The 26,641-nt window shown below is 53.8% G+C and overlaps 2 pseudogenes; both read left to right on the plus strand.

Annotated features, from left to right (window-relative positions):
* LOC114226135 (vomeronasal type-1 receptor 3-like) lies at positions 1-1,184 on the plus strand (annotated as a pseudogene).
* Positions 1,185-6,959: 5,775 nt separating this feature from the next.
* The window catches only part of LOC114204260 (histo-blood group ABO system transferase 2-like), a 45,424-nt pseudogene continuing 25,742 nt past the window's right edge, over positions 6,960-26,641 (plus strand).

Here is a 26,641-nt window from a genome sequence, read left to right on the forward strand (position 1 = left end):
CACAGAACACATGATATTCTCTGTCTTCATAAACATTGCCTTCTGTTCCTTAACAGTTCTGTTCTTTAAGAATCTCGATGATTCCTTGGTCTGGTATAGCTGTGTATTTGCTGATTCTGCAGGGAGACTCCCTAAAACTTGATAACTTACTCTTCAGTCTCAATTACCTTTAATATTTGCATTCATAATCAAATTATTTGTCTATAGGATGTACTGGACTTGGCTTGAAGATCTAAGAGAGACTGAAAGACAATGATTTCCAGTGACATAATTTTTGGGATCTTCTTTATCTTTCTAACCTGTATTGGTTTCATGGGGAATTCTTTGTTATTTACATTATATATGTATACCTTCTTAATTCATCCTCATAAGAAGAAGCCTGTAGATGTGATTCTTGCCCACTTAACTTTGGCTAATGCCCTGACACTCTTATTCAGAGGGATTCCAAATATAATGTCATCCTTTGGAATTAGGCTGGAGATGGGCGATACTGGATGTAAAATAGTGCTCTATATTCAGAGTTACCGGGACTATTTCTCTGTGCACAACTGCCCTCCAGAGTACATTTCAGGCAGTGACTATTACTCCAAGTAATCCTAAATGAGCCTGGCTCAGATGCAGAATTTCTACATTCATTCAACCCTCTTTACTTTACTTCTGGATGGATGATCAACATGGCCATCTATTCTGTGGTTGTTTTACAAACTGTGGCCAACAGGAATACCACTGGTGATGGACTTGGGTGTTATAGTGCTTATTGTAAAAAACAAGGCATTTGATAGGCAGATAGCACCAATATTTCTAAGTATGGTATTCCTTCGAGATTTGTTCTTTCTCTCCTTGATGACATGTAATAGTATCTACATGGTGAATATCCTTTACAGACACCACAAAACAGCTCAGAATGTTCACAGTGCCATCCAGTCTTCATCATGCTCTCTTGAAAACAAAGCTACCTATGTTATTCTCATATTGGTGAGCTGCTTTGTCTTCTTTTCTGGACCAACACCTTTCTTAGTGTTTATTTATTTTATACAAGTAAGAAGAAGCAGCAACTGGAGAAATTTAGTAACCTTTTTTCATCATGTTACCCAACCATCTGTTCTTTCCTTCTAATTAAAAATGAAAATAGAATTTCCAGAATAAATTTCATGAAAACAAGAATCAGAATTTTCTCTTCTTAAAGAAAATTCATTGCTCATAGGAACACTTCTTAGCATTCTGCTACACCAAGGAGTCATTTGTATGAATATAGATAATATGCTTATCAACAACATGAGTTATATTTATAGTCCCCATTGAACTAACAATCCAAAGAGCTATAATCAAGTTACTGTCAACTTATGAAACATTTTAGGCATTAAATGTAAAGTTTAGATGATGATGTCATGTATATAAGTTTTAAAATTTTATAAAGTAATAACACATATGTAATGTAGAATGTTTTGTAACATAGGAAACAGTATTTATCATATAATTACAGAAATCATAAACCCCCACAAAGGATAGTGGTTACTTTTGGTGTAAAGTAACCCTAACCCTAACTGATGTGATGAAATATGTGTTTATTAAATTGTGCTCTATATTTTGTATGTCAGAATTATGTCATACTTAGTTTCTAAAAATAAACAGAATTATTAATATTTGAAAATAAATTCAGAAATCAAATTTGCAATAATTTTTTTACCTACATTTAGATAAAAAAGGAACACTAAAAAATAAACAATATCTCAAAACACCTAGAAGATTACTGTCCTGAGAACCGTTGAACATATAGGTGACTTGAGGTTTGAATTGAAGATTGAAAGAAGAAGGGGTCATAAATGTCCACACCCAAGAACTAGGTATCTCCCATGAGCAGAGAAAATAAGACCGCTTGTCACAATTACACGTTATTACAAAGGGCTATAGGCTCAGCTTACGCCATAGTAGAACAGTGCAGATCAGATGGTTCTGGTACATGGTTAGGAAATAAGGTGTCGAGTCAGGTTTGGGCTTAGGCTCAGGGTCTGGGGTTAGGGGTTTGGGGTCAGGGTCAGGGTTAAGTTTAAACATAACTGGCCCTCTTCCCTTCCTCCATCTCCCTGGGCCTCCAGGGTGGACAGGACTTGCCCAGGGTTACACATGAGTCCGGGATTGAGCTGAAGCATTGGTTTTCTGCCTTCAGTCCTGGGCTCTAATAGAAGAGTGAAATGTCTCCCCGGTCACTGACTGTTTCAAATCCAACCCAACCCCAGTCAAGGGTTGTGGAGGGTGTCGGAGGTCATGTATTGTTCTTTCCACTTTCCCACCTGAGAAGAGTGCTGCTGGCTCCATTCTGCCTGGGCAGCTCCAGGTGCCAGCACAGCCCTGACCTGTGAGGGCACTCAGTAGACATGTGTGGATTTATACAGGACCAACCAGGGGCAGGGGCCCAGCAGTCCCCATGTGCACCCTTCTGGCAGACTGGTGGGGTCTTCCTGGCACCCTTCACTTGGAGGCACCGCAGTTTGCTTATGGATTCATCTATTGTAGGACACCCGGATTTCTTCAATTTTTTAGCTATGATGAATAGAGCTACTGTGCATCATTGCGTGCTAGTTTTTGTGTGGAAACAGTGTGTATCCCCAGCACGAAGAAGTGTTCCTGTCATTCCTCACCCTTCAGCAACTGGTATCCTCATTTTCTGGACTTTAGCATTTCTAATGGGTGGGCTGCACTAACTCACTTTTGTTTAAATTGATAACTTCCTGGGGCGCCTGGGTGGCTCAGTCGTTAAGCGTCTGCCTTCGGCTCAGGTCATGATCCCAGGGTCCCGGGATCGAGCCCCGCATTGGGCTCCCTGCTCCGCGGGAAGCCTGCTTCTCCCTCTCCCACTCCCCCTGCTTGTGTTCCCTCTCTCGCCGTGTCTCTGTCAAATAAATAAATAAAATCTTAAAAAAAATTGATAACTTCCTAATGATAGAGGATGTAGAGCATATTTTTGTACGCTTATTTATTATCTGTACATTTTTTTTTTGTCCAGGTGTCTGTTCAGATATTTGCCCATTGTTAATTAGGTTATTTGTGTTCTTACTGTTGAGTTCTGAGAGTTTTTTGTCTAGTTTGAATACAGATCCTTTATCAGATGTGTGTGTTGCAAATATTTTCTCACAGTTTGTGGATTGTCTTTTAGTTCTCTGAGCAAGGTCTTTCACAGAGTAGAAGTTTTAACTTTATAAAGTTCACATTATCAATTTGTTTCTTTTCTGGATCGGTGTTTGGTGTTGTGTGTTAACACTCATCAGCAAACCCAAGGCCATGTAGATTTTCTTTTATGTTTTCTTTTTGATATTTTGATAGTCGTGTCTTAAATTTATGCACAATTTTGAGTGAATTTTGGTGGAAGTTGTTAAGGTTTTGTCTACATTTCATTTCATATCTTATGGTTTCCAATTCATTGTTCCTTAATTATTTCTGGAGAAGCCGGGATGATGTAGTCCATTTCAGCTGGAAATTTCCAAGGTTTTATTGGGTTCAGCTGGATCTGGGAAGGGGCCAGGTGCGTCTAGGGAACTGAGTGCCCCGCATCCTGCACTGCCTGCGCCGCCCGCAGGGGGCGCCTGAGCTCAGCTCCCCGACCCGGGCAGGGCATGCGCACTCAGCCCTGCCTGGTCCGCTTGCAGTAACTGGAGCCGCCCCCAGGGGGGACACTCCGAGAGGACGTGGGGCCGCGGCCACGCTGACGGGACCCGCTGTGGAGAGTTGGGGAGGACGTGGGGCAGTGTCCGCTCTGACAGGACCCGCTTGGAGGACATAGCTCTTTATCCACGCCGACAGGAGCCCGGCCTCCTCAGGACCGCGCGTGGGAGGAGGTGAGAAGCCGCCCGAGCGGGGACTGCTGAGGGGGTGCGTGCGCACAGGCCGCCGCGGAGGAAGGGCGCGCTGTGTAGACGGTGGGGCGGCCGTGGGGTCCCGCGGGGCCGTGCGCCGGGCGGTCGGGGCTCCCCTCTCCGGGCTCGGATCCGCTCTGGGGTCCGCGCGTCCGCGTCCACGCGCACCCGGCTTCGGTTCCTGGGGCTGCTCCCGCGGTCTGCGGTGCGGGAGCCGCCGCCGCGTTGTTCGTGCCCCCGGGCCCCGGCCCCGCGGGCTCCTCCCCGCGTCCGCACCGCGTCAGGGCTGTCGGTTCCGTCCGGGAAGTTCGGTGGCGCGGCGCGGACTCCGCGGGCGGCCGGGGGGGGTAGGCGAGTTCGCGGCGTCCGCTCTCCCCTGAGCGCGGGGGGTCTGCCCGTCTCCGGGTGTCACCTCGACGCCTGAGGGGGGTGTCTGCCCGTCTCCGGGTGTCACCTCGACGCCTGAGGGGGGTGTCTGCCCGTCTCCGGGTGTCACCTCGACGCCTGAGGGGGGGGGTCTGCCCGTCTCCGGGTGTCACCTCGACGCCTGAGGGGGGGGGTCTGCCCGTCTCCGGGTGTCACCTCGACGCCTGAGGGGGGTGTCTGCCCGTCTCCGGGTGTCACCTCGACGCCTGAGGGGGGTCTGCCCGTCTCCGGGTGTCACCTCGACGCCTGAGGGGGGTGTCTGCCCGTCTCCGGGTGTCACCTCGACGCCTGAGGGGGGGTCTGCCCGTCTCCGGGTGTCACCTCGACGCCTGAGGGGGGTCTGCCCGTCTCCGGGTGTCACCTCGACGCCTGAGGGGGGGGGTCTGCCCGTCTCCGGGTGTCACCTCGACGCCTGAGGGCGCTGTCTGCCCGTCTCCGGGTGTCACCTCGACGCCTGAGGGCGCTGTCTCTCGGGGTCAGAGAGCAGGTCTGTCAGCGGTCAGTGTGTGGTGCAGAAGGAGGAGGCAGCGGGGGGCGCTGTTCCGACGGGAAGTCCGCGGAGAGAAGCCGGCTTCGCGGTGACGGCGGCTCGCCCCCCTGAGCTGCGGGGAGCGTGGGGTTCCTGGAGGAGCGGACACCTGCGTCCTCCGCTCCGGGGCCTGTGACTGACGGGTGTCTCCCGTGGAGGCTTCCGACCCCGGGCCTGTGACTGACGGCCGTTCCCGTCACTGACCCTGAGCGGCGGGCTCCCCGCTCCGGCCTCCCTGCTGGCGTCCCCAGTCCCCTCTCCTGAGGTGCCCGTCTTGCATTTTCACAGTTCTAACCAGGTTTTGGGGGAGGGTTGTGGAAAATGGGAATTCCAGATCCCACTGCTTCTGCTGCACCCGAGACACGGGGGCTGCTGACTGAATCCTCCCGCGAGTCTCTCGCTACCACGTGGCCTCCTTCAAGGGCCGGTGGGCTCTCCGCGGTGGGGGAACCGGGTCTGGGAGGGCGCGGCCTCCGTCACAGTCTGGTGTCGTCTCTGCTTCCGTGACCTGGTGCCGCCGTGGCGGTTTGAAGAGTCGTGGACTCTGCGGTGATTTCAGAGTGTGGTCAACCTGTCACCGCAGCACAAATACGCTTTATCTCCACACTCAGACCCCGGCTGTCGTCTCCTTACCACATTTACCACTGCACGCGGGGTGCTTCAGGGCGTGTTACCCCCGACGGGGACACTGTCCCGCGGAACCACCACAGAACCCTGACTGAGGAAATCATCGCGGTTTCCACGTTATAACCCAGACCACGGGCCCACTTCCGCTGTCGCCACCTGCCCCACGGGCTGAAGCATCCTTTCCATTCGGATCCACTTTTCTTCTTCTGGAACTGCTCCCGACACTTTCCCTTATTCGCACAACCCTTAGGGACTGAAGGAGCACAGATGGCCCCAATTGGAGTGGCCTTTTCTGTCTGGCTTCTGTCAGTGGGGCTGTTTTCAGTGGCCATCCCCGTTGTGGCCTGCATCGGTCCCTCATTCCCGTGTTCACTGCGACTAAACATAGTCACAGTGACCCCTCAGAACGTGTCCGGTGCACAGTTCTCGGCCTTAGCTGAGTTCCCGCGGGGGCACGTCATTCTCCAGAACTTCTTCCTTCTCCCCGAGGGCGGCTCTGTCTGCGGGAGACGCCAGCTCCCCGTCCCCTTCCCCTCGGCCCCGGCAGCCACGTTGTACTGTGTGTCTCGGGACACTTCCTGTAAGTGGGACCACAGGGCGTCTGTCCTTCTGTGACTGGCTGATGTCGCTCAGCGTGATGACTTCCCGCTTCATGCGTGGTGTCGCCTGTGTCAGAGCCCCCTTCGTTTTTAAGGCTTTTTGGATGATTCCTTGCTAGTGTATACAAATAAGAGAGATTTTTGTGTATTGATATTTTGTCCTGTAACTGTGCTGAATTAGGTAACTGGCTGTAATCATTTTTTGTTGATTCTTTAGGAAGCTCTATATAAGATGATGTCTTCCCTGGTCTCTGAATAGACAGAGTTCTAGTGTTTCCTTTCACATGTGGATGCCTTCTTTCTTGGCTTATCCTTCTGGGTAGAACTTTCAGTCCAATATTGAGCAACAGGTGAAAACCAGCAACCTGTCCTTGTTCCTGATTTCAGAGTAGAGCTGTCCATCTTCAGACTTGAGCATGGTGTTTGCTAGAGATTTAATGAGAAAATTACTCCTTATTCCTGCTTTCGTGAGTATTTATATCAGCAACAGACATTGGACTTTGGTTAGAATATTTTCTACATGAATTAATATGACCACATGTTTTTATTTAAAAATTCATTGTGCTCTATAACATTGCTTGTTTCCCTCTATTGAAGAACTTTGAGGTGTTTGTGCAGTGCCACTTGCTTAGGGTGCGCAGTCTATTTATGAGCTCTTGGTTTTGCAATTCTTCTGATCTGGCTTCTTACATCTATTTTAAGAAAGGTACAGGAATGTATTTTGCTGATTTTGTGGGGTTGGTAATAGTGGTTAGGGCTAGGGTTAGGAGTTAGGGATTAGGGTTAGGGTTAGGGTCTCCCTGTCCTCTGCTGCACAGAACCCATTCTCCTCTGGTAACTAGAGTGATATTTTCAGAACATAACCTTTGGGCCTCTCTGTGGTCTGCTCCCCTCCTGCCCGACCTCTCCAGCCTCACCTCTTCCACCATGGCCCACCCTTCTGTGGGCCACCCAAGTGTGTGGTCGTCCCACATGTGCCCTGGGCCTGACTACAAGCCTTTGCTTTTGCTGTGCCCTCTGCCAGGATCACTCTTCTATCCCCTGCTTCATATCTGGCTTGTTCCCCCATTGGCTGGGTCTGGACTTGCCCTCTGGTGACCTGACTCATGTTGAGTGTGCTTATCCCCTATTTAAATGTAGTGCCCGCCTTCCCTGTGTGAGTGATTTACTAACCTGCCGGGTGTGGGGCAGGCCCAGGGAAGTAGCCTTAGCGTCTGCACAAAAAAATCAGTCTCAGAGGGGCTCAGCACACTTGCTGATAATGGGGGAGCTGCTGTCCTCACAGGGGGGAGCAGGTAGTACCCTTAAAGGGGAACCAGCCATGGGACGTGGCTGGACAAGACTTCCAACCTTTTGGGGCCAGGGAGATGTAGACGTGGACCTGGAAGCTTACACCCTTGGATTCAAGATTCAAGCCTGGGGCCTAAGCAAGCCTCCTCTTCTTCCTGGTGTCGTCTTTTGCCTTCCCTGTCCACGGGCTGGACCTGATTCCTGATTTGGCAGAGTTTGAGGGTGACCCCTCCTAGGAATGTGGCTTACTGAGCACCTTGTCAGCAGGATGCCCAGTAGCCTTCCAGGGAGGACCCTACAGGAAGTGGAGACAGGTCTGCGGGGGCCAGCGGCAGCCCACTCAAAGCAAAGTGGGACAGGTGGCCGGCCCTGCTGATTCTACCCAGTCTGTAAGATATAGAAATGAGGGCTGTGCCCAAAGGTGCCTCTTCCTGGAAGGTGGGGACGGGATCTGCAGGGGGGGCGGCCATTGGAGGGCACCTGCAGGGTTTGCCCAGGAGCTCAGCACAGGGCGAGTGTTCCTGGCTCCAGCATGCTGACTGTGGGGCTGCATGGGTTTCCAGCCTCCAAAGCCTCAGGCTCCCCTTTGGAAGATGGGGTGCTGATGGCCCCCATCTCTGGGAGCAGACATTAGGGAGGTCCTGCTGGCAGATTCACTCAAGAAGGTCAGGAGGTGGCTGTTGCTTAAAGCAGCCGGGGCCTGCCCCCTTGACGAAGGTGCACACGTCCATGGCCCCCAACTCTGGTGTCCTGCTGCCAGCCTCTGGCAGTGACCCTGTTCCTGCCCTGTCCACTGCCCCTGTGGATACGTGGTCTTCCTGGAGCTGTTCCTGCAGACGGCAGAGAAGCACTTCATGGTGGGGCACAGGGTCACCTACTAGGTTTTCACCAATCAGCTGGCTGCCGGGCCCCGTGTGCCCCTCCGGGTGGGCTGGAGGGTGGTGGTCCTCATGGTGGACACAGGGTCACTTACTACGTCTTCACCGACCAGCTGGTTGCCGTGCCCCGTGTGCCACTCTGGGAGGGCCGGAGGGTGGTGGTCCTCAAGGTCTGCGGTGTCCTGCACTGGCAAGATGTGTCCATGCGGCACAGAGCGATGATCAGCCCCTTCCGCGAGCAGCGCTTCCTCTGACGTGGAAGACCTCGTGTTCGTGGACGTGGATGTGGGAATGAAGTTCTGGGACCATGTGGGCATGGAGATCCTGTCCCCCCTCTTTGGCACCCCACACCCCGGTTTCTACTGGGCAGCCCACGAGGACTTCAGCTACGCGTGCTGGCCACAGTCCCAGACCCACATCCCCAGTGACCAGGGCAACTTTTACTACATGGGGGCCTTTTTGGGGGATTGGTGGTGGAGGTTCCCCGACTGACCTCGGCCTGTCACCAGGTGATGGTGGTCAACTGGGCCAGTGGGATTGAGGCCATGTGGCCCGTTAAGAGCCACCCGAACAGGTACCTGCTGGACCACAGGCCCACCAAGGTGCTGTCCCCAGAGGACCTGTGGGACCCCCGGCTGCTGGGCTGGCCCCCCCATCATTCCCCAGGTCATGAAGAAGCTGAGATCCATGGCTGTGCCCAAGAATCACCAGGACACCCAGAACTCATGAGGGGATGTCCCCGGAGGAGCTATGGGATCCGCGGCTATTGGGCTGTCCCCTGAAGGACCTGTGGGACCCGCGGCTGCTGGGCTGGCCCCCCCATCATTCCCCAGGTCATGAAGAAGCTGAGATTTGTGGCTGTGCCCAAGAATCACCAGGACATCTGGAACTCACGAGGGGCTGCCCCCCTCTCCATCAGGGGGTGCTGCCTTGAGCGGAGCCGTCAGAGCAGATTCCTACTTCTGTCCCCTTGAGGGAAACTGTGGAGCCCAGCACTGCTTGCATGGGCACGCCAATGCCCCAGCCACCCCTCTGCTCCCCTCACCTTCCTCCTCAGCCTGAAGATGATCCCAGCCAGTCTGCAGCTTTGAAAACCTGTTCAGTCCGGATGCCAGGCACATACCCCGGGGGCCTCGGGCCTCACCTATACCCCATCTGTCCATGTCAGGTGCCTGCCCCCCTCCCCCAGCTGACCACCTGCACCTCCCACAGGTGTCCCCATCTCAGGAGAGTGAAACACCAAGTCCAGACCCTTGGAGTCCTCTGGGACTTCTTGCTTGCTACCAACTCTCCCAGTAGTGAAGTGGCTACTGGAGGACATTCAATGTCCAAAACATTTAAAGGCATACGTGAGTCTCTGCTGCCTAAGGCAATGGATAACAGTTGGGGCAAATAGAAACCAAGCAGAATCACCGGAAGAAAAGCTGAGGAATGAGGAGCTTTAGGGAAGAAGGGTCTGGAAGCTCTGACTGCCCCTACCTGACCTTCAGATGCTCCTCAGTTACTCCTGTGCCTCTGGTATCTTCCTGGAACCCTGACATGGCTGTTTTCAGACAGCTCGTCCAGCAGCACCCTCAGTTTCTGGGAGGTGTATTTGCTGGAATCCACAGTGTGTCCTGCTGCCCCACCGGGATCGCTTTTTGAAGGTGCATCGTCCGGGCCATCTGAGGAGCCAAGACTGTGGGTCTGTGACCTGGAGGGATTCTGAGCAGAACTGGTGGGATGGGAGGGCTGCAAGGCCCAGAGGCAGGTTTCCAGAAAGCCGACTGGGGTCCCTGGCATCCTACCGTTTTTGAATCAAAGCCCTGAGATCTTTAAAATGCCAGCAATGTTACAGCATGGGCCAGAAAAGCAAATGTCCCTGTGCACCCAACCCCACCTAAACTATTGGCCATTTCTTGTCACTTGAGCTGAGGTCAAAGGATTGGGAGTCAGGGCTTGAGGAGGGTCCTGGGCCAGACTTTGTATTTGGGGGACAAAGGCCATCCAGACAAGCTTGTGCTGAGCCTGAGGAGGGGGTCTGCGTGGAGACCCCAGCTGCAGGCACTGCTGTCCACGGATGCCCCCTCAGCCTGCCCCAGTGCACCTGCTGCTGGGGGAGAGCCTATCCCCTCCTCTCTGCCTGAGGGCTCTCTCCTGCACCAGGTGCCTCCTCCCCTGCCGGCCACTGCCATCCTGCACCCCGGGAGGGTGGCTACCCCGAGTTCCTCCAGCTGCTGGGGAAGCACCTGCCCCCTCCTCTCTGCCTGAGGGTTCTCTCCTGCATCAGGTGCACCTCCTCTCCTGCCAGTCACTGTCAGCCTACAGCCTCGGAGGGTGGCTACCCTGACACCCTCCAGCCCTGGGGACAGAGCTGCTGTGGGTGAGATGCGGTCTCCCAGCAGGCCTGAGAGCCAAGTCCCCACAGGGCTCACTCTCCTCCTGCAGGCTCACTGTGACATGTCCTCCCTCAGTCTCCCTGGGCCCAAGTCTTCCTCTGCTCGCAGACCATCCTTGACCCAGGCTCCACACGCTGGGACTGGGAGCAGGTCGTCTGGACCTTCTGGACTCTCACTTCCGTGCCCATGACATGGACACAGTCCGGCCTCACAGACTGCTCAGAGGAGACCCAGCACAGGAAGATGCAGGCCACTGCAAGGGAGATGCCAAGTGACCCCAGAGGGAGCACACAGTCCTTGCAAAAAGCACCGGACTCACAGGACCCAGCGTGGGATGTGGGTGTCAGGCCAGGGGGCACAGGGAGTCCTGGTGGGGAGGCCATGGAAGGGTCCCAGAAGAGGCAGGAGACAAGGAAGACGACAGGACAGAGCTTCCCAAGGAGGTTGATGGAAGGATCAGAGAATCGCAGAGACCCTTGGGAAAACCAGAGGCCCTGGAGATGTTGGCTGAAACGTGTCATTTGGTCAGAAAAGTTGGGTCACAACACCCCAGTTGACACTGGATGATTTACTCTGTTGGTTCTAGGAATCAGTAGGTACCTTCCATTAGAACTCACATCGCATGAAGTCTAGGATATACTTACTTTTCATCACTTTTCAGGACTAGATTTTTCTAGAGGAAGTGCTAAGCATGGGTCTCTCCATTCCTTGTGCAACTGGCCTGTGTTTTCAGGAGCAGATTCCTGGTGCTCATCACCAGTGCTAGCCCTGAGGACTGCCCCCGTCACCTCCCACAGTGGACGTGACCATGTGGTTTGGGGGGTGCTCACTGATGAAGCTCCAGTGCTCAGTACACAGCAGGGACCCCAGATCCTCTGCTGAATGAGGGAGGAAGGAGGGAGGGAGGGGGAGGGAGGGGAGGGTTGGAGGTGGGGAATGAATGAGGGAGAGAATGAGGGAGGGAGGGAGTAAAACCACAGAAGCTGGGTCCTTAAATCAGGAGTCCTTATTTGGGGTGAGGTCCGAGGGCATCACAGCCCGGGCCCTGGATGGTGGCTCAGGGCACGTCCATCTGTCCTCCCAGTGCTGACCTTCCTTCTCCTTGGACCCGCTGTCATCCTGGATCCTCTCCCCCTCCTCCTCAAACAATTCTCAATGTTCCCAGGGGCAGGGTGGCAGGAGGGGTGGGTCTCAGGAGGGGCTTCCCGGATCCTGTGCCCCGGATGACACCGGGACAGTAGCTGCAGGGCATTCTGTCATGAGAACTGGGACCGTGGATCCTATCCATCTCCTTGGGCATTAGTGCTGTTCCATTCCCTGCTCTCTCCAGCACCGGTGTGATGAACACTCCTGACAATACGTGTGTGAAAAACCGAGGCAGAGTTTCCGGGGCTGAGTCCGAGGCTGAGGATGGGTGCACCTGTGGCCTGGGATGGGTGCTGCTCACTGTTCTCCCAGACAGGGGTGCCCGTCACCGTTCTCTCCAGGGGACCTCTACTTCCTCATGTTCTCCCCAGGGCTGCTGGCCCCCAGACCAGACACCTGCCAGTCTGACGGTGACCAGCGCTGCCTCCCTAGGGTTTCCTTTGCCGGAGCCCTTCCCCAGGAGCTCCCGCATCTCTGACCCATATTCCCTGCGTGCCTATCCTTCCGCCTTGGACTTGCATGTGTTTGGTCTCCGTCCCTGTGGAACCCAGTGACTTGGAGCGTGGTTTGGACCAGAGTCAGGTGAACCCTTTCTTTGGCCTTGGGTTGTGAGCAATGCTTTTGCCCTTTGTGGTGTGTCTTCCAGCTTTCTGCATTTCCCTGGTTTCTGTGTGGGTCACAGGAGGAACCAGCCCTGTCCTGTCTGGGGTCAGGCTGTGGTGTCCCAGCAGGACCAGAGGTCTCGGCCCCGAGATTGTGCCCATAATTCCTAAAGTGGCCTCTATGATTCCATCTGATGTGTCATCCTTCGGGGATTTCAATATCAAATAAGGGAAATTTTATGACAAAGAAACACAGAAGAAAACGAGTCCCCTTTGAAAATAGGGGGGCAGACACAAAGGCCCCTATTGTGTGATTCCACTTACAGAAACATCAGGAATAGGTAAAGGAACAGAGAGAGAAAGCAGCTTAGGTGTCGCCGGGGTCTGGGCTTGGGAAAAAGGGGCAGGGAGGGCTTCTGGTTCGGGGACTCCTTGGGGAATGAGATATTCTGCGGCAATGTTCTGGGTGTGGTGGCACAGCGTTGGGCATGTACTTAATGCTCAAGACGTGTTCAATTGAAAACAAGTAATTTTATTTAAAACAAATAATAAACAGTATATAGGACATGGAAGGATAAAATAACAGTTAATATGTACCAGAGAGAAAGAACACAGGGGGAGGGCATGAAACAATCGGGCGGGGTCTCGGGTTCTGGCGATGGAACTAAGGGTGATTGTACAAGGAGCTCTCCCTGCAGGGCTGTGGGCTCTGGATGTGGCTGTGGGAGCCCTGCAGGAGCAGGAGTAGGGGCAGGGCTCAGGATAGGGGCAGGGACAGGGGCAAGGACAGAGGTAAGGGCAGGGGCAGGGGCAAGGAGAGGGACAGGGTCAGCAGCAGTGGCAGGTGCAGGATCCAGGGCAGGAGCAGGGACAGGATCTGGGTCAGGGGGAGGAACAGGACCACTGGCAGGGGCAGGGGAAGGGGCAGCGGCTCTGGCAGGAGTACGGACAGGGGCAGGAGCAAGGGTAGGATCTGGGTCAGGGACAGTGGCTCTGGCAGCGGCAGGAGCAGGAACAGGGGCAGGGGCAGGAACAAGAGCACAGGCAGGGGCAGGGGCTGGGGCAGGGGCAGAGGCAGGGGTAAGGGAAGGGGCGGGAGCAGGGTCAGGATCTGGGTCCGAGGCAGGGGCAGGGGCTGGGGTGGGGGAAGGGGGAGTGGCAGGAACTGTAGCAGGGGCAGGGGCAGGGGCTGGCGCAGGAGCAGGTGCCAGTTCTTCCTGGACAGCGCCAGGCTCTCCGTGGGCAGGTGCCGGGTCACCTGCCGGCTCCTGGTCTCCTCCTGAAGTCACTGCAGGCACCAGCCCTCCCTCCAGATCGGGCTCTGGCTCCTCAGGTGGTGGAGCAGCTGTGAGAGGAGAAAAGCTCACCCCCGTGCCTGCTCTCCATGGGCCTTTGCAGAGACAGAGCCCAGCCCAGGGCCTCCCAGAGAAGCCACAGCCGGGAAGGAACCCTCACGGGGATGTGTCCCCAGCTGCAGTCCACCCGCTGGGTGCTCTGTGCCCAGTCATTGCTCGTGGCCCCACACCAGCCTCTGGGGGCTCCTCCCTCTGGGGCCGCACCGACCCGTCCCCACACACCACAAACACCCAGGCCCAGCCTTCTCACCCTTGGCCTCGGTCTCCGCCTCCGTGGGCTCCGGCTCCTGGACCACTGTCTGGTGGACAACCACCTGGGACGGTGGTCCGCGTGGTGTCGGAGGTCTTGCCCGGCAATCCCCAGCACCTGTTTTTCGGGATGCCTGTGGGGTCAACCCCTCTGTCAGGGAGGAGGGCACGTCCGCCAGCTGCTTCTCCATGTCCTCTGTGGCCTTCTGCAAAGACAGGAACCGGTAGCCGGCCCCAAGGCCTCACAGCCCTGCCCGGCCATTAGCACTGTCCTCCTGCCCAGTCCTCCTGCTGCTCCCAGATCAGACACACACCTGTGTGCGCATAGCCCTGCACCCGGGATGCAGTGACCCATCCCTGCAGGGCTATCGGGATAAACCTTGGGCAGAAGGGGCAGCGCCCACACACCCCATCCCACACAGCCAGCCTTGACCTTGAACATGACCTGCCCACTGGGTATCTGACCCCTCAACAGCCTGCTCCTGCTTGGGGTGGCCCCACCCCATGACCCCTCTTTACACACACACTCACACACATATGCACACACTCACACACACGCGCACACACACACACACACACAGACACACAGGGAGGGCACCTGGGGCTACACAGGTCATCAGAGTGAGTGGGGCTGGGTGGCCGGCTCTGGGCCTCTTGGTGTCACCTTTCTGTCCTTCCGGCCAAATGGCCAGAGGCGGTGGGGAGCCCTGACATGAAATCCCCAGCGGGGGACAGCATCCACAGGGCGCGCTTTCTTCCGCCTGCAGCCTCGGGACCTTGGCAGGCAACACGTGAACATCTTGCCATTAAGATCTCCAATGAAATGAGCTGGGCAGGGGGCTGTCTGTGGAATGTGGGTACCTGGTTACCGGGGTTCCAAATTCTGTTGGGCTCTGTTGTCAGGGAAGTGAGGTCACCAATGCCTGGGGTCCCCTTACCCAACTTCCTCCTCACACAAGAGCCCCCCGAGGGGCCCCCTCCCCCGCTGCGGAATGCTCACCCTCCCCCCATGCCGCATCCACACAGTGACACCCTCACAGCCCACCCACAGCCCCGGGAGGCCTGGGTGCAGCCGGTGTCCCTGCTGTGAGGACACAGAGCTGGGTTCAGACCGGACTCCTGCGCATGCCCAGGGCTATGACCCTGGACAGACCCCGTGCCTCTCAGGGCCTCCCCAGGCTCCCCATCTGCACATTGGGGTATTCTGGCTTCTACTTCTAGGGACGCCATCAGGGGTAGGACCTCTACACATGTTCCGTACCTGCTATCACAGGAGGCTGGGGCATACTTGGCAATGCAAGGATGAGCCAGGGGCTCGGCTTGGCATGGAACACAGCTCAGAGGGGCTTGGGTCTGCTCTGGGGTCCAGGCAAAGCCACCCCCTTCCTGCCTGTGTCCCAGCCCCCGTGGGAAGGTAGTGATGAACTGATTCTGACCTTGTCCCCTGGTGACACAGACTTCCAGGGGCTCCCATTAGGGTTAGGCTCAGGTCCCAGGGCCTCGTCTGTGCCCGTGTGCTGGGCAGTCCCCACAGTGGCCCCTGGCACCCCTGAATCCTGGTCACACATCCCTGTGGAATCCCCTCCCCTCCAGGGTGGATGGCCTATGTGACGGCGCTCTCAGGAATAGAATGGCACAAAATGCCGGGATGTCATTTCCAAGCTGGTGGAGGAAAGTCTGTGACTTCTCCTGGTTCCCTCTGTCCTGTGTTCATTCTCTGTCTCCTTCTCTGTCTCTGTTTCTGTGTGTCTCACAGGAGCAGGATCTGTGGGTTCCATGGGCGATGTAAGAATCCTCAGAAGCCTCCCTTGTCCCCGTTTCCCTCTCCGGTCCCGGTGCTCCATTCCTTCCTAAGGCCTCCTCAACCTGACCGGAGCAGTGATTCTGGATTCTCTTCCACATGGGGACCCTGAGGCTGCAACAAGGAGGGCCCTGACCTTGGTCTCCAGACTGGTGGCCCAGTGCTCTGCCCCGTTCTGCGTAGCCAGGTCCTCAGCTCCCCAAGCCCCGAGTCTGTCCTCTGCTGAGAAGGACCTCGAGGGGGTAGAAAGCATTTTCCCCAGACTGGGATCACAGGGGGTCGGGGATGGAGATCCAAGGCCAACAGGCTCTTCTACAAGCCCGTGGGACCCTTGGGACACTGCATCTCTGCAGCCCAAGTGACAGCAGAGGAAGCTGAGGCCTTTTGGGCTGTAGCCCTCTGGACTTGGGGGTGGGTATCTCTTCCTACTCCCAAGTGCCCAGGGTGGTGGTGGACACCGGAACCCAGACCCTGTCTTTTCCCAGTGCCCTGGCAACCCCCTGGGCCCCTTGGGGACCCCTGACCATCAGCCTGGCCTATCTCCCCTCCCCATGCTCTGGATCCGGGTCCTTGCCAGGAGTCCTGATGCCCTGCCCCATGGCTCAGCTGTCTCCAACCTCTTTCTTCTTTCCCCCTTGTCCCCACCTTGCTCCCAGGGTGTCCTCCCCTTCTGACCCCCAGCTGGGCAGTCAGAGTGGTGCGTGTGGGTGGGTTTGCAGGTGCACATGCCTCTACATGCCTGGGGATGCCAAGGTCATGTCCCCACATGGGACATGGTGGGTAGCTCTCCCCGAGGATCTGAGGGGGTCTCACCCCCAAAGCGACCCTCATGGGAGGGTTGGGGCTGGCCTAGGGCTGGAGAGCAGCCCTGCTCCTTGGGCTCTGCACCCCTCAGTTGTCCTGGGCCAGTCCCTGCCTCTCTTGACCCAGGTTCCCAACTGTCCCTGAGGGTTGGACATGGAAACGCTTGTACGTGGCCGCTCCTCCAGGGGTAGGTGGGGGACAGGTGCACCAGGCACCCAGGCCTCCCCACCGAGAGGGCCAGCCAGGTGTGTCATGGCCAGGTGTGCAAAGGAGACCTGCACGCAGCATCTGTACGGTGAACCAGCCCTGCAGCGGATGTACACGAGACCCATGGCTCTGCACCTGACCGGTCCCCCACATTCCCTCACCACAGCCGACTACTCTGTGGCCCCAAAGTCCGCTGGGCCCCGCAACCACGCCCACCCTGGGCGGCAGGCCTTAGGGTGAAAGGCCAGGTGGGTAGGACATCTGGGGACGCACAGGTCATTGATTAGCCCTCCCACCCAGCTGGCCTGGAATGCAGACTCCCTCTCAGGGTCCAGCTAAGTGCAGGGCTGGGCCAGTGGACCTGCAGGCATCAGTGGAGGCCAACTCAGGACAGGGAGAAGATCAGTCCGCCCCTTCCCCTTCTCCTCTCCTCCTTCTGCCTTTTCTTCCTGGCAGGATCTGGGACAGAGGTCCAGCCTGTCCCTGGCGGCAGCCCCGGCTGGAGTTAGAGGGGCGGGAAGGAGGCCGGGGTGGAGGGGCCCACCAGCAGGATGCCCGAGTGTGAAGGGGGTCGTTACTGTAATGAGGGACCCCGTGGGCATTCAGGGATTTCAGCCCTTTTTAGACATGAGCCGTGGCCCCAGGACTCGGCCCCTGCCCCATCCTTCACTCTCCACAAGGCCCTGCATCCTCCCCAGCCCAGTCCTGGTCCACAGCCAGTCCTCCCTCCGGCCCCAGGGGCTCCGGGGGCTGTGAAATCATTACAAGCTGGAACCGAGCCGTCCCTATGAGGCCTGGTTCCGGGTCCTGCAGCCCCACAGTGAGGAGAGGTGAGGCCAGGCAGGAGCGGGGAGAGGGCAGAGTGGACTCTCCCTGGGGGCCATGGGTCCCTGGTCAGTGCAGACCCTGTTGTGTGCTGGCCCCTAAGGCACCCAGATTCCAGCTCCTGGTCAGGCTCCGGGAGGGAGACCAGAGTGTGGCTCCTGCTAGCTCAGATGTGTCACTCTGTCCTGTAGCTACAGACTGTCCCACCAGCTGGACTCCCCCTCCTAGTCGGCCAGCTCACCTTCAAGGTCAAGAACAGGCCATCATGAAGGTCAGGGGCCAGTGTGTGGCTGGTCAGGCAGGGGAGGGCTCGCTTTCAACTCAGGGAGTCTCTGGCTGGTCTAGCAGGGGCTCTGGAGGCCTGGCTTTCCAGCTTCTCTGCTGACCAGCTCTGGGACTGGAGCCATTTACCTCCCCTCTCTGGGCCTCGCTCTCCTCCTCTGTGCAATGGGGTGATGCTGAATGATCCCTCCCATGGCAGGAACATGTGGAGTGCTGGTGATCGATGTAAGCTGGGCACAGAGCCTGGATTGCAGAGTGCAGAGGGGGATGGCGAGCGGTGTGGGCAGTGAGCACTCCTTCCCCCAAAAGCAATTCAGCTCTTTGATGCAGCCACCAGGCCCCTGGCTGGGAGCCCAGGAGCAGTGGCCGACCACACTCCTGACATCAGGCCCCTGCGTGTGGCTCTTCCTCAGCACTGGGACACGGTGGGGACCCCGGCACATGGGGCCAGCTCCTCTCTCTGAGGGAAGGAGAACAAAGACTTTCCTTGGGGTCCCACAAGGCCCCGTAGGCCTAAGAGGGGAGGAGGCTGCCCCCAAACAGTACATTGAAATTCTGCTTGTGTTAGAACCTGAGCATTGGGGTTTGGTTCTTTCACTTGCTGGGCTGACGAGTCACACTTGCTCTCCATGACTCCTCCTCAGATGAAGAGCTCTTGCAGGTCCCGGGAGTCCTGGACCTGGGGAGGGGAGAGGGGCCAGTCCCCTCCCTGGCTCCTGCAGGAGACCTGTCCTCCCAAAGACAGGATGGTTTCGGGTCGTGATCCTGGGCCAGGGTTGGACACAGCTCCTCACTGCTCCTGACTCTGGGGCTGAGGGGGCCTTTCTCAGGCATAGCAATGCCCACGGAAGGCAGGGGCTTCAGAAAGAACACACTCCTGGACCCGGTCCCGCCCCAGGACGGTGGCTGCCTTCCCCAGCTCCGGAGGAAGAGGGATATCCTCTGCTTCTTTGGCGGTGGTCCTCTGACCCATGAGCAAGCCCTGAAAAGTCTCTAGTCCTCCTCTGGAAGTGCACCAGCCCTGAGTGGGCCAGTCACTGTCCACACACGAAGACGGACAACGTTTTGAGGAAGTGCGGGAGGTGATCCTGTGCAAATGGCCTGCAGGTCGGTGGGGCTGGCTGCTTCACTGCCCTCCAGCGGATCCCCTTTCCCTGGATAGGCATCCTCCTGGAGTCTGGTCTCTGCCCTTGGAGGTCCCTTCCTGCTGGTTTCAGAACCAAGGGAGAGACTGTGGTGTGGCTTGGAAGGCTCCACCCCAGCCTCCTCCCTTTTGCACACATCACTGCTCCCCAAGAAGCAGGGGCTGTTGCTCCCGCATGCCCTGCACAAGGCTGGTTTAAGGCACTCATTCCCTCCAAGTCCCAGCCGCTCTGGCTCCGTCACATACATCATGGCCACAGCTGCCTGGCTGGGCGAGGAGTCCAGGAGAGCTCTCCTCTCCCGGGATCAGGGTTCACACTCCTGGCCAGAGAAAGAAGTCCCATCTGTCCTCTGCTAGAGAAGGTGAATTCCTGGGCCGGGTTGCCCTCAGGTACCTGAGGACATGGGGGTCCCCTGCAGGTCCCCTGGAAAGAAGGGTGTTGGGCAACCCCAGGCCTGGAAAACAGTGAGCAGCACCCATCCCAGGCCACGGGTGCAGCCATCACCTGGCAGTGCTTGGCCTCAGACTCCCCCCCGGAAACTCTGGCCGGTTTTTCACAGATGTGTTTTCAGGAGTGTTCAGCACAGCAGTGGTGGAGAGAGCAGGGAATGCACCAGTACTAATGCCCAAGGAGATGGGTGGTGGCTCAGTCCGTTAAGCCGCTGTCTCTTGATTTTGGCTCAGGATGTGATCTCATGGTGTGGGATCGAGCCCCACGTAGGGTCTGTGTTCAGGGCAGCACGGGCTCAAGATTCTCTCTTCCACCTCCTGTGTCTACTACCATTCTCGTGCCACGCTCTCTCTCTAAAATAAATTAATAAAATCTTTATAAAAATGGAATCATACAGAATGTACTTTTAAAAAATGGTAAAAAATCTATCATAAGATCTCACTGATATGAGGAATTCTTAATCTCAGGAAACCAACTGAGGGTTGCTGGAGTGGGGATGGGTTGGGAGGGACGGGGTGGCTGCGTGATAGACATTGGGGAGGGTATGTGCTATGGTGAGCGCTGTGAATCGTGTAAGACTGTTGAATCACAGACCTGTACCTCTGAAACAAATAATACATTATATGTTAAGAAAAAAGAAGATAGTAGGAAGGGAAAAATGATGTAATAGATGGTGATTAACATAACATAAAAAAAGGAAAAAAATTGTAAAAAATCATAACATTGATTTTGCCATTTAAAACATTTTCAGTATAAAGTCTGGTAGTGTGAAGTCTATTTACACTGCTGTGATACGTATCTTGAGAACATTTCATTTGCAAGTCTGAAATTCTGTACTCATTATTATTTGTTTTTCATGTAGAAAGCATATTTATTTATTTACTTATTAGGTTCAGTTAGCCAACATATAGTACATCTTTGGTTTTTGATGTAGTGTTCAATGACTCATTATTTGCATATAACCCAGTGCTCATCACAACATGTGCCCTCCTTAATACCCATCACCCCCAGATACCCCATCTCCCCACCCCCCTCCTTTCTGTAAAGCTCAGTTAGGTTCCCGGAGTCCAGAGTCTCTCGTGATTTGTCTCCCTCTCTGATTTCTTCCCATTCAGTTTTCCTTCCCTTCCGCTGTGGTCCTCCACACTATTCCTTATGTTCCATATATGAGTGAAACCATATGATAGCTGTCTTTCTCTGCTTGACTTATTTCACTTAGCATAATCCCCTCCAGTTCAATCACGTCAGTGCAAATTGTAGGTATGTATCCTTTCTGATGGCTGAGTAATCTTCCCTTGTATATATGGACCACATCTTTATCCATTCATCTGTTGAAGGGCATTTCGGCTCCTTCCACAGTTTGGCTATTGCAGACATTGCTGCTATGAACATTGGGGTTCAGGTGCCCCTTCTTTTCACTACGTCTGTATCTTTGGGGAAATACCCAGTAGTGCAATTGTTAGTTAGTAGGGTAGTTCTATTTTTAACATTTTGAGGAACCTCCATACTGTTTTCCAGAGTGACTGTACCTGCTTGCATTCCCACCAACAGTGTAAGAGGGTTCCTCTTTCTCCACATCCTCACAACATCTGTCATTTCCTGACTTGTTAATTTTAGCCATTCTGACTGGTGTGAGGTGGTATCTCATTGTGGTTTTGATTTGAATTTCCATGATGGCTAGTGATGGTAAACGTTAGTCGTTTTTATGTCTTTTTTGGAGAAATGTCTGTTCATGTCTTCTGCCCGTTTCTTGATTGGATTATTATTTTGTTGTTGTTGTTGTTGGGGTGTTGAGTTTGAGTTCTTGATAGATCTCGGATACCAGCCCTTCAACTGTAATGTCATTTGCAAATATCTTCTCCCGTTCCATGGGTCGCCTCTTAGTTTTGTTGACTGTTTCGTTTGCTGTGCTGAAGCTTTTTATCTTGATGAAGTCCCAAAAGTTCATTTTTGCTTCTGTTTCCCTTGCCTTTATAGACATGTCTTGAAAGAAGTTGCTGTGGCTGATGTCGAAGAGGTTACTGCCTCTGTTCTCCTCTAGGATTTTGATGGACTCCTGTCTCACTTTGAGATCTTTCATCCATTTTGAGTTTATCTTTGTGAATGATGTAAGAGAATGGTCGAGTTTCAATCTTATGCATGTGGCTGTCCAGTTTTCCCAGCACCATTTATTGGAGAGACTGTCTTTTTTCCATTGGACATTCATTCCTGATCTGTCAAAGATTGGTTGACCATAGAGTTGAGGGTCCATTTCTGGGGTCTCTATTCTGTTCCATTGATCTATGTGTTTTTGTGCCAATACCATCCTGTCACAGATTTGTAATATAGATTGAAGTCAGGCATTGTGATGCCCCAAGTTTGGTTTTCTTTTGCAACATTTCCCTGGCTATGTATCCTTGGCTGCATGTTCTCACTTAGTACTGTGAACATGTCTTTCCAGCCCTTTCTGGCTTGCCAGTTCCCTGGTGTTATTCTGATGTTATTCTGATGTTCCTCCCTCCGTACGTAAGAAATCTCTTCCCCCTGGCTGCTTTCTGTATTGCTTCCTTGGTTCTAAGATTTGCAAGTTTTCCATTTTTAATTCTAATAGTGTATTTATAGACTACTTTGGATTTTCTATGTACACCATCATCTTATCTGTGAATAGTCACAATTATCTCCTCAATGGGTATTCTTTTTGTTTCTCTTGGCTTATAACACTTGGGAGATTCTCCAAAGTAATGTTGACTAGAGTAGCATTGTTTGAAGATTTTAGTATACCTTTCGCAATATCCGATAGAAAAACAGACAAAACATTGGTAAGAAATGTGACCTATTTGACATATATGGAACATTACATAGTAAGTGCAGAATACATTATTTTCAAGTGGTCCTAGAATATTTACCCAAATAGACGATACGTTGGGCCGTGAATCAATCTACACATTTTAAAAGCCTGAAATTAACTAGATTATATTCTTCGACCACAGGGGAATTGAGCCATAGTCATAATGAAAAGAAAACCAGGAAGTCCCTCAATGTTTAAAACTTAAATGTAACTTTGCTACATATCCTAAGGGTCAGAGAGGGAATCACAATGGAAATTCTCGATCTTTCCTACATCAGAGCTCACAGACAACGGCATTCTATCCATGAAGAGCACTATGAATAAGGTAGACAGGAGCTGAGGCTTAAGTCCGAGTTCTGCCTGCCTCAGCCACACCTGGCAGCCTTGGTATGTGGTCGTCCCCGGCTGCCCTTTCTGGCGGCCCTGAGCTAAGGGGGACAACATGGCCATGTGGAAATGGGAAGCTCCACACTCCTAGTGATGATGGTGTCTCCCACCCAAGCTGCCCTTTCTGGTGGCCCTGAGCTAAGGGGGACAACATGGCCATGTGGAAATGGGAAGCTCCACACTCCTAGTGATGATGGTGTCTCCCACCCAAGCTGCCCTTTCTGGCGGCCCTGAGCTAAGGGGGACAACATGGCCATGTGGAAATGGGAAGCTCCACACTCCTAGTGACGATGGTGCTATTGTATTGTCCTCACCAGTCCAACAACATGATTTCTGAGTGAAAGATGACACAATAGCAGATTCTTGACCTTCCTTAAGGTTTGAAAATCATCTTGTGAGTCATCTATTAGAAATAGGGTTTCAACACGTGTTCATTTATCTGGAAAAGAAATAGATCCAAATAGTAATTATGGCTTCCTGAGCACCTGCCGTTGAGCGCCATCACACTGGCTCTTTGTGGAATTCTCCCTCTTGAACTTCTAAACTATGAGGTAGGTATTATTAGTCACATTTTCTAGATGGTTAGACAGGGGCTCAGAAACGATACGAGTCACAGAGGATTTGAGTGTCAGAGACCTAAGTGGGATCTCCAAACTGACTCCAAATCCCTTGTTATTCCATACATGGTACTATTTCCCTCTTTTTTTTTTTTTTAAGGTTTTATTTATTTATTTGAGAGAGAGAGAGAATGAGAGAGCGCAAGAGCGGGAGGGTCAGAGGGAGAAGCAGACCCCCCGCCGAGCAGGGAGCCTGATGTGGGACTCGATCCTGGGACTCTAGGTTCATGACCTGAGCCGAGGGCAGTCGCTTAACCAACTGAGCCACCCAGGCGCCCTGCTATTTCCCTCTTATCTCTGGTCTTCTCTATCTGGAAACATATCAAGGATCAGGAATTTTATGTTGCGTGGCCAACTGGAATGAATTCAGTTGGCCTTTTAACCTCTGCCCATCGTAATTGAAGGATCTTTGAGTGAGATACTCCACGATCTCTAGGAATAGAGACATTATAATATTTTTCTAATATTACAGTTACTGAAAGAACTATCTTTTTTTAATTGGTTCAGGCTCTGGTATGATCAGAGTGTACCGTAAGACAGGTCTGAAATAGTATTTAAAAACACTCAGCTCAGCCTCTTCTACAAAGTGAGACCGTGCTTATAAACACAGCTAAAATAGTCCCTTAGCTACGATTATTTCCTTCCCAACCATCCTAGTGTTTATATGGTATGACTAGGACTTACATTAGTCAAAATCAGCAAGGAAAGAACTGAGACAGTGTATCCAAGCTTTAGGAGCACTTCATGTTTCCATTAGTGCTGTGAAAATGGGCTACTCTGTTTTATTCTGTAGTCTAAGGGAATGGTGCCAGACATCTCTAAGATGTCTAGTAGTTCTAAAATTCTGACTTTAAGTTATCTGTGTGCTTCAGAGATTTGGGCAGGAGGAGGGGAGGAGCCCAGCGTCTCTGAACCCCTCTGTTACCTGTGTGGACCATGGAAGAGGTAAACTTCTGTAGGCATCATTTTGATTTCTTGGTACTATCGTTAAAGGTACTTTTGTCTCAAGTTCCTCCCTTGAGTAGTAATTCTAATGATAATGGAAATTTTAATCTTTTACCATCCATGGGCCCGGATCCTGGGCTCCCAGAGAAGCTACCCTTTAACATTTTACCAAGCTCCGAATGGGCAAAACCTCAGAGCGTGGGTCCTATTTCTGTCCCGAGCACATATTGTACATCTGGTTTGAGAAGAAAAAGATAACCCCAAATGCCATTGCAAACATAAAGATAAGAAAAACGGAAGAACCTCTCTGGCTCCCATAAGATTAAAGTCATACCGACTTGCACAAACGGAAAACACAGGAAGAAGTCTGTAAGTTTCTGGAACGTTCTCCCTCATGACGATGTGTAACTCTGTATGTAAAACAGCACAGAACAAATATATAAACCTGCCCCAGATGCTCCTTCCCCGGAGCACTCCCTTCTTTCTGGAGATTGTGTCTCCCAGGCAGCTGTCCTGCGGTGGGTTTGAATAAAACTCTCTTTCTCTCTCAGCTGTTTAAAAGGGTTTGCTCATTTAGTGTCGACAATAACAATACGTTTTCTTTTTAAGTGAAAAATAAATGTTCCTGGTTCACGACTCCAACAGCACAGAAGGGCGGCTGTTCTTCATCCTGGAGCTTCCCTGCAGAACCAAGCATATGTATATATATATTCCAGCATAAACGGGCTCATCCTACAAGGATGCTTTGAAGGTCCAAGAAGCACTATCCACTCCATGGGTGAGACCAGAAAGTGAAGCTCTTCCCGCTTAGAGAATTACTTTTTGGGTTTAAAACTGCCTTGGAAATGCGTGAAACCATTGCATTTCCTAAAGCCCAAAGCCTCGGAAGGTCCGAGTGTGGCTGACCTTGCGGGGGGCCAGGAACAGCTCTGCAGGCAGGGTTGGTGCAGGAAGGGAAGGGGCAGGGCTCTGGGGGTGGTCTGAAGCCCGAGGCGTCCACGGAATGGGCCGGGTGTGTGCCTGGGGCGGACCCCGCCCATAACCCCCGCCCATGCCTGCGCCGCCAAGCCAGGTGCTGGCTTGAGGAGGGGCCTCCTGGACCGCCTGCGGTCGCGGGGAGCCCCGGGCGTGAGGACGGGTTGGCCGGTAGAGGCAGGCGCGCCATCCGATGGGCTCGGGGCACCACCCTCCCCTACCAGTCACCGCGTGGGGGTGGAGATACCTCTGCGGGAGGACCCGGAGTGCCCGGGGGTTGCAGAGGTCGGGCAGCTCGGCCCGCTCCCAGAGTTCACCTGTGGCGTTCCCGGCTGGGTGGGAGCGCGCTGTGGGCTGGGGTGGGGATCCCGGGGGCAGGGTGCGCCCTGGATGGGAGTTGGGGGTTCTCGAAGGCGGCGGGGAGCGAGCTAATCCCGCGAACTCAGATGAGTTTTCTTTTTCCCTTGAAAGCCCTTCAACTGGCCATATCCCCCAGCCCCGTGAACTCCAGGGCCCCGCTCACCCGAGTTTTTGTGGGATGGGCTGCGGACATTTCAGGGTTTGCCTCGTTCCCCTGGAAGAGTGCACGTAAGGACCGCACACAGTCCCCAACTTCAGTGGGGTGCCCCCTGTCCCCTGGCACAGTGCAGGTAATGGACCTTGAGCAGCACCCTGAGTTCAGCAGGGTGTCCCCTGTTCCCCCAGGCACAGGTGTGGTGGTAACAAGCCCCAGAGCCGTCCCCCAACTTCAGCATTGTGCCCCATGTCCTCAGGGGGATGGTGGTAATGGTCCCTTATGATCGTCTGGGAGGGCCCTCCATGGTCCTGCTCCCCCAGGCACAGGTGCGGTGGCAACAAGCCCTAGAGTCATCCCCCAACTTCAGCATTGTGCCCCATGTCCCCCGGGGATGGTGGTAATGGGCTGACAGGATGGTGCAGGAAGGTCTTCCAGGTGGGGGCCTGGAGGCTGGAGTAAACCAGACCCCACTCAAGTTGCATGAGGAACAGATGAGTTGAGGTGTTCATTTGGAAGAGTAATTTCGCTTTTCCAAAAATGTCAGAGTCATTGGTCTACTTTAGAGTGAAGATAATGACTACTTAAAAAACAAGTGTGTGTTTCCCCTTCTCCCAGAAACCGGAGCAGGTGTGCAGGCCATAGGTCGGAGGTGCCTTCTCATCCCCACCTGACAGCACTTCTCTGCTCTGGCTCCAGGAGACCCGAAGTTCTGAACATCAGCATGTGAGTCAGTGATGCAGCTTGTCACAGGACGTCAGCGTTCAGAGAAAGCAGCAGGTCCATTTGGCGCAGTGTCATCATCATGTCAGGACAGGAGGTAAAACCTCTCGTGAACCCCAAACCTCCTGGGCTTTCCTCTTTTCTCTAGTTGAGCCACGAAGTAAAACTTCAGTAGCTGTCAGCATTCTCCATTTGGTGCAGGAGTTAGT

This window comes from Eumetopias jubatus, unplaced genomic scaffold, assembly GCF_037043125.1.
Source record: "Eumetopias jubatus isolate StellerSeaLion01/CBP00866 unplaced genomic scaffold, mEumJub1_p1.0 scaffold_1, whole genome shotgun sequence".
In the NCBI taxonomy this organism is placed as follows: Eukaryota; Metazoa; Chordata; class Mammalia; order Carnivora; family Otariidae; genus Eumetopias; species Eumetopias jubatus.